This window comes from Dipodomys spectabilis, unplaced genomic scaffold, assembly GCF_019054845.1.
Source record: "Dipodomys spectabilis isolate Male_0828 unplaced genomic scaffold, ASM1905484v1 ptg000531l, whole genome shotgun sequence".
In the NCBI taxonomy this organism is placed as follows: Eukaryota; Metazoa; Chordata; class Mammalia; order Rodentia; family Heteromyidae; genus Dipodomys; species Dipodomys spectabilis.
This window is the reverse complement of record NW_024871208.1, coordinates 1-10,334: the sequence shown is the minus strand read 5'-3', so window position 1 is coordinate 10,334 and position 10,334 is coordinate 1.

Sequence of the window (10,334 nt, the reverse complement as noted above, 5' to 3'; positions counted from 1 at the left end):
ACAAGTCACCATTGTATTATTGTTACATCAGAATCCTTCCCTAAATGCATATGTGTATCAGAAAATGAAAGAAAGGTATTAAAACAAAATGTCTTATCTTTGTAGGCATTTAGTCCTTGTGGTGAGGGTAATGTCTGAACTCTTCCATTCAATAAAAGCTTAAAGTTTATAAGAGCACTTCTTACATATAAGAATTTGTGGCAGGTTCATTGAGAGGGTTATTTCAGCATGGAGATATCCCTAACAAGAATTATATTTAAATAGAGTATATGACAGTTATGTCGTATCAATGGCTATTGAGGCATTTTCTATTCTAAAGAAGAATCAATTTGCAGAGTCTTCAGTAACATCAGTAAAGCTGTATGTTCAATCTTTACTTGGTGGTACTTGTCCTATGTTTATAATGAATAGCCTGATAAGATAACAAAACATATCTAACAATATTTCAATAAAATTCCAAACTGATGTAGATATATGGATCACTCATTGGAACTGTAGGGCAAATTAGGCTTGTCTGTGCTATAGTTCAACCATAATCTCCTGGTTAAACAGTCTTCAAAAATATTCACAGAATATATCTAAGTAAAGGTCATGACAGTTACATCTGTATAATACTTCTAAGGTCAGGATAAAAGCATTTGTTCCCAACATTTAAAATCAACAGGATCTGTTGAATTCATGGATCTAGAATTTTATGGCTTCACATTCATATCTCAAAATTTCATCAATATGACTTACATCTCTACCAGATCACCAAAACACTGTTCGTATTGACCTTGTCTATCGGGCTAGGAAGTTGGCTCAGTGGTAGAGTGCTTGCCTTGCATGCCTAAGGCCCTGAGTTCGATTCCTCAGCAACACATAAGCAAAAAAGAAAAAACCGGAAGTGGCGCTGCGACTCAAGTGGTAGAGCACTAGCCTTGAGCTGAAGAGCTGAGGAACAGTGCCCAGGCCCAGAGTTCAGGTCCCATGACCAGACCCCCTGCCCCTAAAAAAAAAAAAAACTTGTCTATGTCCTTCTAGTTTTCAAATCCAAATAGCATATTTCCTTCAATGTCTCTGTAACAGTTTTGACCTTTTCTTCCTGCAAATTCTTTCCTTTCTTCACTTCTGTCAATCTGTTTTTATTACTTTCTTGTTTCCTTATCTCTTTCTTCCAATCTTGTCCACACTGGTGCTCACAATGCTACACTTATGTCATAACTTTTCTTTTCCTCTTCCCTTTAATAATGTCCCCAATTTTATCATTCTTTTTCATATTCATGGTCATGGATATTTTGATGATATCTAAACAGACCTATCTTTGCATCTGTTTAATGTAAACTTTAGAACTATCTGAGAGTTTTTTCCCCTAAATCCATCATTTTCACCTGTAATCCTTATCATCAAGAATATCACTAACACATTTGCCTGGCCATAGATGTAGAACCCTTTAGATTTCTTCTTACCATTCTACTCCACCCATTATATAAGATGAACGATCAAGATTTTCTTAGTTTCTGTTACTAATTTGATTTCTTTTTTTTTTTTTTTTGGTCATGGGGCTGGAACTCTGGGCTTGTGTGCGGTCACTGTGCTCTTCAGCTCAAGGCGAGCCACTCTACCTCTTGAGCTACAACATTATTTTAGAGTTTTCTAGTGGTTTTCATTGGAGATCAGAGTCTCATGGACTTTTCTGCCCGGGCTGGCTTTGAACCGTGATCCTCAGATCTCAGCCTCCGAGTAGATAGGATTACAGACGTGAGCCACTGGCGCCCAGCACTAATATGATTTCTATGTACTTCTTTTTATGCCTCTGACACAAGTCTGTTTCATGTACTCATCACTGGTCACCTAGTCTTAAACAGCTATTTACAAAGTATGTTTTTTTCCCCATAGTCTTTTCATATTGGTCCTCTCCATCAACAAATTACTGCTCCTTGTAAGTATGCAGAGGGAAGAGCTCAGACACAAATTCTAGTATCATTATTTACTCACTACATTGACTGTTGGCCTTACATTTCTCATCTATAAATGGATGTAATCTACCAGAAATATTGAAGAATACATTTGCTTACTCCTAGAGCAAGAAAAAAGAAAAGTGAAGAGTCCTTAGATTTTCCACCTTAGTTTACAAATAAGGAAAGAGTCAAATTCAGTTTGTTGGTATAAAGTCACAAATTGTTTCATGCAGAAAAAAATATATTTTACCTCCTGGCTCTAAGGGCTGTGTCCTTTTAAGGCAACTACAGATATGTAAGTGGTATTATGTAAATTGGGTCATGTGTCTACAGTTACATTGAAGAACATACTCAACATATCACTGGAAAACATTCGTTATTGAATAGTATCTAGATGAGAATGTTACTTGAACTAATCACACTAGGTTGAAAACTAATCTTAGTCCATCAAAATTTTCTTATTGCTGTATGTGTTGCCAAGTGTTCTTCATAAATTTATACATAGATTTTCTTCAGTGAACTGGATAGAAACTAAAACTGAATAAGGATTTCTGCCTAATGAGTGAAGCATGATTGAGGTATGTGTTGTTACCTTCTAAAGATATATAACTAAGCCACTGGCTATGTGGGTGGTGAAAGGGTTTCTCCTAAGTTCCCAAGACTAGAAAAAACAAGATCATTTGATAACAAAGCACTCAGCTTATTATATTTTATCTATGTGGGATAATAAACATATGGAAATAAACGATTTTATTTATAAGCAAACAATACCACCAAGAAAAGTGAATAGACATTAGAGAGACTGCAAGAATAACATTAGGGATTTACTGTCTCACCTGATTATGTGAATGTATTTCTTGATATTGAAACTCTCCTGTTATTCTTATTGTATGTAATCCAACTCTGTTTATTATTATGTATTCAATGTGGGAAATCTAGCTTCAAAGATGTCTAAAAATTTTTCCTTTTCAATCATAACATTGTCATTATCAGGGTCACTTTGGTCACCATCATCTTCAACAAAATTATTATTAGCTTAATAAGTGCTAATTATTGAAAGCCTGGTATATGTCTATGATTTTGTATTATTTGTATTTTGATTAATAATTTTAGTATTACCACTGTGCATGCATCCATGTTAAAATTTTGAATAAATTAAGAAATAAAAAAAAACTAAGCCATATCAGGTAGCTTGACTATGTGCTAATACAAATTATTGAACAGATTTTTGAAGTATTGCACATTCTTAAGCAGTATGAATTAACTTCCTCTCTCCCTGTCATTACACACAAATATTTAAGGGTTTGAACACAATTTTTTCAAGTAATATACTATAAATATTACAACAAGATCATGTGTATATCTAAAATTACCTTGAAAATAATATATTCTACTTTCTATTGAAATATTAGTCATTTTACTCTAGGAAAATTTTGGAAAAATAGAATATATACCTTTGACATGAAAAGGGTAAAAAAATAGTAGCATAAAAGTTTTGAGGGAGTCTATATATTCAGAAATATATGTGTGTGTGTGTGTGTGTGTGTGTGTGTGTGTGTGTGTGTGTGTGTGTGTGTATGTGTGTGTGTGTATAAATGTTATGGGTGGAAATTCATACATTTTTAGAGGGAATTTGTCATCAAATATATATATATATATATATATAAATTTATGTATAGAATTGTGTGCATTACAATGAAACAAACATCTTAAAACATAATTAAAATTAAAAAAAATCATCAAACCAAGTGCCAGTAACTCACACCTATAATTCTAGCTCCTCTGGCTGCTGAGATCTAAAAGCTGTTTTCACATCTAGCCCCGACAGAAAAGTTCATGTTAGATTCTTATCTCCAGTTAACCACTCAAAAACAGCAATTAGCCCTTTGCTTCAACTAGTACAGTGCTGGCCATGAGCACAAAAAGGCTTAGGGACAATTTCCAGGCCTTACAAACAACAACAACAACAACATGCATCACATTAATTTCACAAAAGCATTTTTTAACTGCTGTGAACATTTCTTAGAAACATGAATATATTATCTGACCTTTTCGGCTTGACTCATACATATACTAGATATTGCAAATAAGGGAAACAATGGGACCTATGTTTCTTTGGGCTTGGCTTACTTCACTTATTATAATTTTTTCCAAGTCTTTCCATTTCCTAACAAATGGGGGAATGTCATTCTTTCTGATGGAGGCATAGAAATCCATTATGTATATATACCACATTTTCTTGATCCATTCATCTACTGAGGAGCATCTGGGTTGGTTCCATATCTTAGCTATGGTAAGTAATGCTGCAATCAACATAGTTGTGCTGGTAGCTTTAGTGTGATGCAAGGAAAATGAACCGTTAGATATGTATTTAAATGTTTTTTTTTCTTTCATGCATTTGTTTCTAACGCATTTATAAGATCATTTCCTTGTTGCTTTATATGTCCCTCCCCCACAGCATAACCCCTGCTTTCACTATATTTGATGTCGGTATAATTTGTGGAGGAGATGGGGAAAAACAAGTCGTTTAAGTATCCAGGTGGGCCCGTTGCAACAATGAGAAGTACAAGTTGTCATGTGGAAAACGAACTTTACAACTTTGGTGGGGGGGGGGAGAATTGAGTGAGTGGGCGGGGGGAGGCTAGGAAGGGATGTGAAGGGTAAACAAAGGAGGAGGCTGCAATGCTTGATAAGAAATGTACTCATTATCTTGCCCATGTAATTGTAACCTCTCTGTACAGTATATTCACAAAAAATAAAAATAAAATAAAAAATTTTAAAAAAAGAAACATGAATATATGCCCCTGGAAAATGTTAAGTAAAAAGGATAGAATATTTATGTCTATGTTAAAGACATGACTATTTAGAGTGTTTAAGATATTTAGATAATGATTAGGAATTAAGACTAATGATATGTAGGTAATAATTGGGACTGGTATTTTATTCTGTTTTATGATAATAATAAAATGACACTTGTAATGATTATATAAAATTACTCTTGATTGGTATATGAATTATATTAAGGGATAAACTTTTTTGAAGTTTTTTTTATTGTGAAAATACCGTACCAAGGAGATGCAATTACATGGGCAAGGTATTGAGTATATTTCTTTTCAAGCATTGTTGCCTCCTCCTTTGTTTCCCTTTCCAATCCCTTTCATCTCCCCCTACACTGATCCCCACTCCCTCCCTCCCCCATTCCCGGGCCAAAGTTGCAAAGTTCGTTTTTCGACATAACAAAAATAACTCCAGATTTCACTGTATTTGATGTTAGTATAATTTGTACAGGGGAAGGGAAAAAACTAATCGTTTAAATAGGAATACAGGTGGAACCATTACAACAATGAAATGTACAAGTCGTTATGCTGAAAAATGAACTTTACAACTTTGGTGGGCGGAGGGGATTAGGTAAGGGGGGGTATGGGAAGGGATGGGAAGGGGAAACAAAGGAGGAGGTAACAATGCTTGATAAGAAATGTACTCATTATATTTTCCATGTAATTGTAAACCATCTGTATGGCATTTTCCAAATTAAAGAAAATACTTCTCAGTCCTATCTCTCAACATTACAGGACTTAACTCTCTAATTAAGCGACATAGACTGTCTAGTTGGATTAAAAAGCAAAATCCTTCTATCTGCTGCCGTCAGGAGTCACACCTTGCCCATAAAAACAAACACATTTTGAAAGTGAAAGACTGGAACAAAATCTACCAAGCAAATGTCCCCCATATACAGGTGGGAGTTGCAATCCTAATATCAGATAAAATAGGCTTCAAATTAAAATTAGTGAGAAGAGAAAAAGAAGGTCGCTACATATTAATTAAGGGTATGCTCCTTCAGGAGGATATTACAATTCTAAATATCTATTTGCCAAACAACGGAACACACAAATTTATCCAAGAAACAATACTTCCCTTAAAACTCACATAGATCCAAAGACATTAATTGTTGGGAACTTTAACACACCACTATCCACAGAACATAGATCAACTCAGCAAAAACTCAATAAACTGCAGATCTAAACAACTGCAAGAATCAACAAGATTTAAAAGACATCTAACGAATATTTCACCCAGCAGTATCAGAATACACGTTTTTCTCAGCAGCACATAGAACATTTTCAAAAACTGACCACATTTTAGGTCACAAAACAAAAGTCCAAATTCAGAAACATTGAATTCTCTCAGACCACAGGAAATAAAATTAGAATCCAATGCCAAAACCACCAAAGAAAATCCTGTAACACATGGATGCTGAGCAACATACTGTTGAATCACGAGTAAGTCACATAAGAGATTAGAAAGGAAATTCAAGTGTTCATGATATTCAACAAAACGAACGCACAAATTACCAGCTCCTCTGGGACAGAGAAAAGGCAATACTCAGAGGCAAGTTGGAGAGATATGAAGCCAACAATTTAATGACACATCTGAACCTCCTTGAAAAAGAACAGCAAGACAAACCCCAACCCAGTAGATGGAAAGAAATAATTAAAATTAAATCAGAATTAAATGAATTAGAACCAAAAAAAATAGAATCAACAAAACCAAGAGTTGGTTCTTTGAAAAAATTAACAAAATTGACAGATCCTTAACAAATCTTATCAGAAAAAGAAGAAAACTCACCCAAATAAATAAACTCAGAGATGAGAATGGAAACATCACCAGAGAAACAACCAGGATTCAGAACATTAAAAGGGAATACTTCTCAAAACTATGCTAGTAAGTTTGAGAACTTGGCAGAAATGGACCTTTTCATAGCAAATATTGACATGCCGAAACTAAAGCAAGATGAGTTAAACCATTTTAACAAGCCCATATCAAACATTGAGATAGAAACAGCAATAAGAGAAGTCCCATCTAAAAAAAGCCCAAGACCAGACAGATTTACATCAGAATTCTACAAGGCCTTCAAAGCAGAGCTCACACCAATACTGTTCCAACTCTTCAATGTAATTGAAAGAGAAAGTTCACTACAGAACTTATTCAATGAGGCCATAAAAACCCTCATCCCCCAAACCAGGCAGGGACTCATCAAAAAAGAGAACTTTAAACACATTTCTTTGATGAACATTGATGCAAAACTTCTCAACAAAATTTTGGTCAATCGACTTCAACAATTCATCCAAAAAATAATACACCACAATCAAACAGGATTCATTTCAGGGATGCAAAGTTGGTTCAATATACGCAAATCAATTAATATCAATTAACATCGCAACAACAAGAACACGAATAAGAACCACATGGTTATCTCAATTGTTGGAGAAAAAGCATTTGACAACATCCAACAAACCCTTTATGATGAAGGCTCTGGAAAAATTAGGAATCCAGGGAACATTCCTCAATAGAATAAAGGCTGTATATGACAAACCTACAGCTAGCATTATACTTAATTGTGAAACACTAAAGCCATTTCCTCTTAAATCAACAAGGGGACAACGGATTGCTGGGTCATAGGGGAGCTCTATGTGGAGTCTGTTGAGGAAATTCCATACTACTTTCCAAAGTGGTTGAAAAAGTTTACACTCCCACCAACAATGCAGTAAGGTTCCCTTCTATCCACATCCCCTCCAGCATTTGTTGTTATTAGAGGTCTTGATTTTAGCCATTCTAACTGGAGGGAGGTGGTATCTCAATGTTGTTTTGATTTGCATTTTTTCATGGCTAGGGAGGTTGAGCATTTCTTCATGTGTCTATTGGCCATCCTTCTTTCCTCTTCAGAGAAGTTTCTCTTTAAGTCTTTAGCCCACTTACTTATTAGGCAGTTGTTTCTTTGAAGATCTGTTGTTGGGGGATTTATTTTTTTGAGTTCCAGGTGTATTTTAGATATGAGACCCTTGTCCCTTGTATGGCTAGTGAAGATCATCTCCCAATCACCCTGCACCAGTATCAACTCCAAATGGATCAAAGATCTGGAGTCCAAGCAGACATTCTGAAAACATTACAGAATGGAATTGGAGAAACTCTAAGTCTCCTTGGCACAGGTCAAATTTTTCTTAAAAGAGACCCAGAAACACAACAAATCAAAGAAAGTTTGGACAAATGGGATTGCATGAAATTGCAGAGTTTCTGCATGGCAAAGGATGAAGCTAACAAGCTGAATAGAAAGCCCAAGGATTAGGAGAAGATCTTCACCAGCCATACAATGGACAAGGGTCTCATATCTAAAACATACCTGGAACTCAAAAAATTAAATCCCTTAACAACAAATCTTCACAGAAACAACTGCCCAATAAATAAGTGGGATAAAGACTTAAAGAGAAACTTCTCTGAAGAGGAAAGAAGGATGGCCAATAGACACATAAAGGAATGCTCAACCTCCCTAGCTATAAAAGAAATGCAAATCAAAACAACATTCAGATTCCACCTCACCCCAGTTAGAATGGCTACAATCAAGAACTCTAACAACAGATTCTGTATGGTATGTGGACAGAACGGAACCCTAGTGCACTGTTGGTGGGTGTGTAAACTTGTTCAACCACTTTGGAATGTAGTATGGAGATTCCTCAAAAGACTCCACATAGAGCTCCGCTATTTCCCAGCAATCTCACTTTTGAGCATTTACCCGAATGATACAGACATGATTATTTTAAAGCTACCAGCACGACTATGTTTATTGCAGCATTATTTACCATAGATAAGCTATGGTAGCAACCCAGATGCCCCTCAGTAGATGAATGGATTAAGAAACTGTGGTATATATACACAATGGAATTCTATGCCTCTATCAGAAAGAATGACATTGCCCCATTTATTAGGAAATGGAAAGACTTGGAAAAATTTATTTTAGTGAAGTAAGCCAGGCCCAATGAAACATAAGTCTCATGGTTTCCCTTATTTGCAATAAGGTATATTTGTGAGACAAGCAGAAACGCTCAGATAAGTTGATAATAGGTGAAATGAACCCCAATATAAGTATTCAAATGTTTTTTCTTTCTTTCTTGTGATTGTTTCAAACATTCATATGATGATTTCTTTGTTGGTTTGTATGTCCGATCCCCACAATATAACCCCTGTTTTCACTGTATTTGATGTTGGTATAATTTATGGAGGGGATGGGAAGAAACTAATAGTTTAAATAGGGATACAGATGGACCCATAGCAACAATGAGCTATACAAGTCGTTATGTTGAAAAATGAACTTTACAACTTTGGCCAGGGGGGAAGATAGGGGGACACGTGTTCGGGGGATGAGAATGGATGTGAAAGGGAGACAGAGGAGGAGGCAAAAATGCTTGATAAAAAATGTACTCATTACTTTGCTCATATAATTGTAAGCTCTCTGTACAATATTTTCACAATTAAAAAAATTAAATATACTATTCAGAAATATATAGAATTAGGGCTGGGAAGGTGGCTCAGTGGTAGAGTGCTTACCTTGCATGCTTGAGGCCCTGAGTTCAATTCCTCAGCACCACATAAGCGAAAAGAAAAAATCCACAAGTGGCTCTATGGCTCAAGTGGTACAGCACTAGCGTTGAGCTGAAGAGCTGATGGACAGCATCCAGACACAGAGTTCAAGCCCCATGACCAGACCACAAAAAATATATATGGAGAGAGAATTATAAGATATAAAAATACTTAAGACTCAGGATCATTGTAGCATTAACAAATATGTGCCCTGTATCTGTTGGATATATTTTCACTTCTGTTATAGTGGCCTTTGAATTATTAAAGTTTATCATCTGATGTTATCTAGTTTATTCTTGCTTTTCTTTAGCCATTAATGAGCGTCCTGAGCATCTAGGATTACAGGCATGACATATTGGCGCATGTTTTTCTTTCAATAGTTTAAGGGTTTTCCTCTTTCCTTTGAATTCAAACATTGTCCTGTCAGTAATTCTGCACATTCTCAGACTGTTGTTCTCAAAGATGATAAGCATCTGTTTGATCCCTAATTGTCCTGTGCATTATGTTTGACATAGTTTTCATGGTTTCTATGGATTTTTCCTTCCTAATTATTTCATATGACGATTAGAATATTTAATATATAGACTTAAGTTTTAGCACTTTGGAGATTGTAGAAGTCATGTCAAAAGAATTTTTTAAAAGATTCTTATAGAGACAGCATTGTGAACTTTATACATAAAAATGAAAAAGAAATATTAGTTGGTCTTCGTTCCTATGAAGAAATTATAAAAACAGGATTTAAATTATATGGTGATATATTTTTAAATGCCATATGAACAAAAATATGATAATCAGCAAAATTTTCCCTAGTGACTGTCCCATTAATTCCCCCATCCCATTTTTCCCTGACCAGGAGCCTAGAAAGTAAAATGAAAATTTGTGTTGATTATTAAAAATTGTGAAATTCTCAAACGAGCTTTTTAGAAGCTCTAGAGGGTTGGGATGTACAATTGTGTCAGTGACCAAGCCTAGAATATGCAA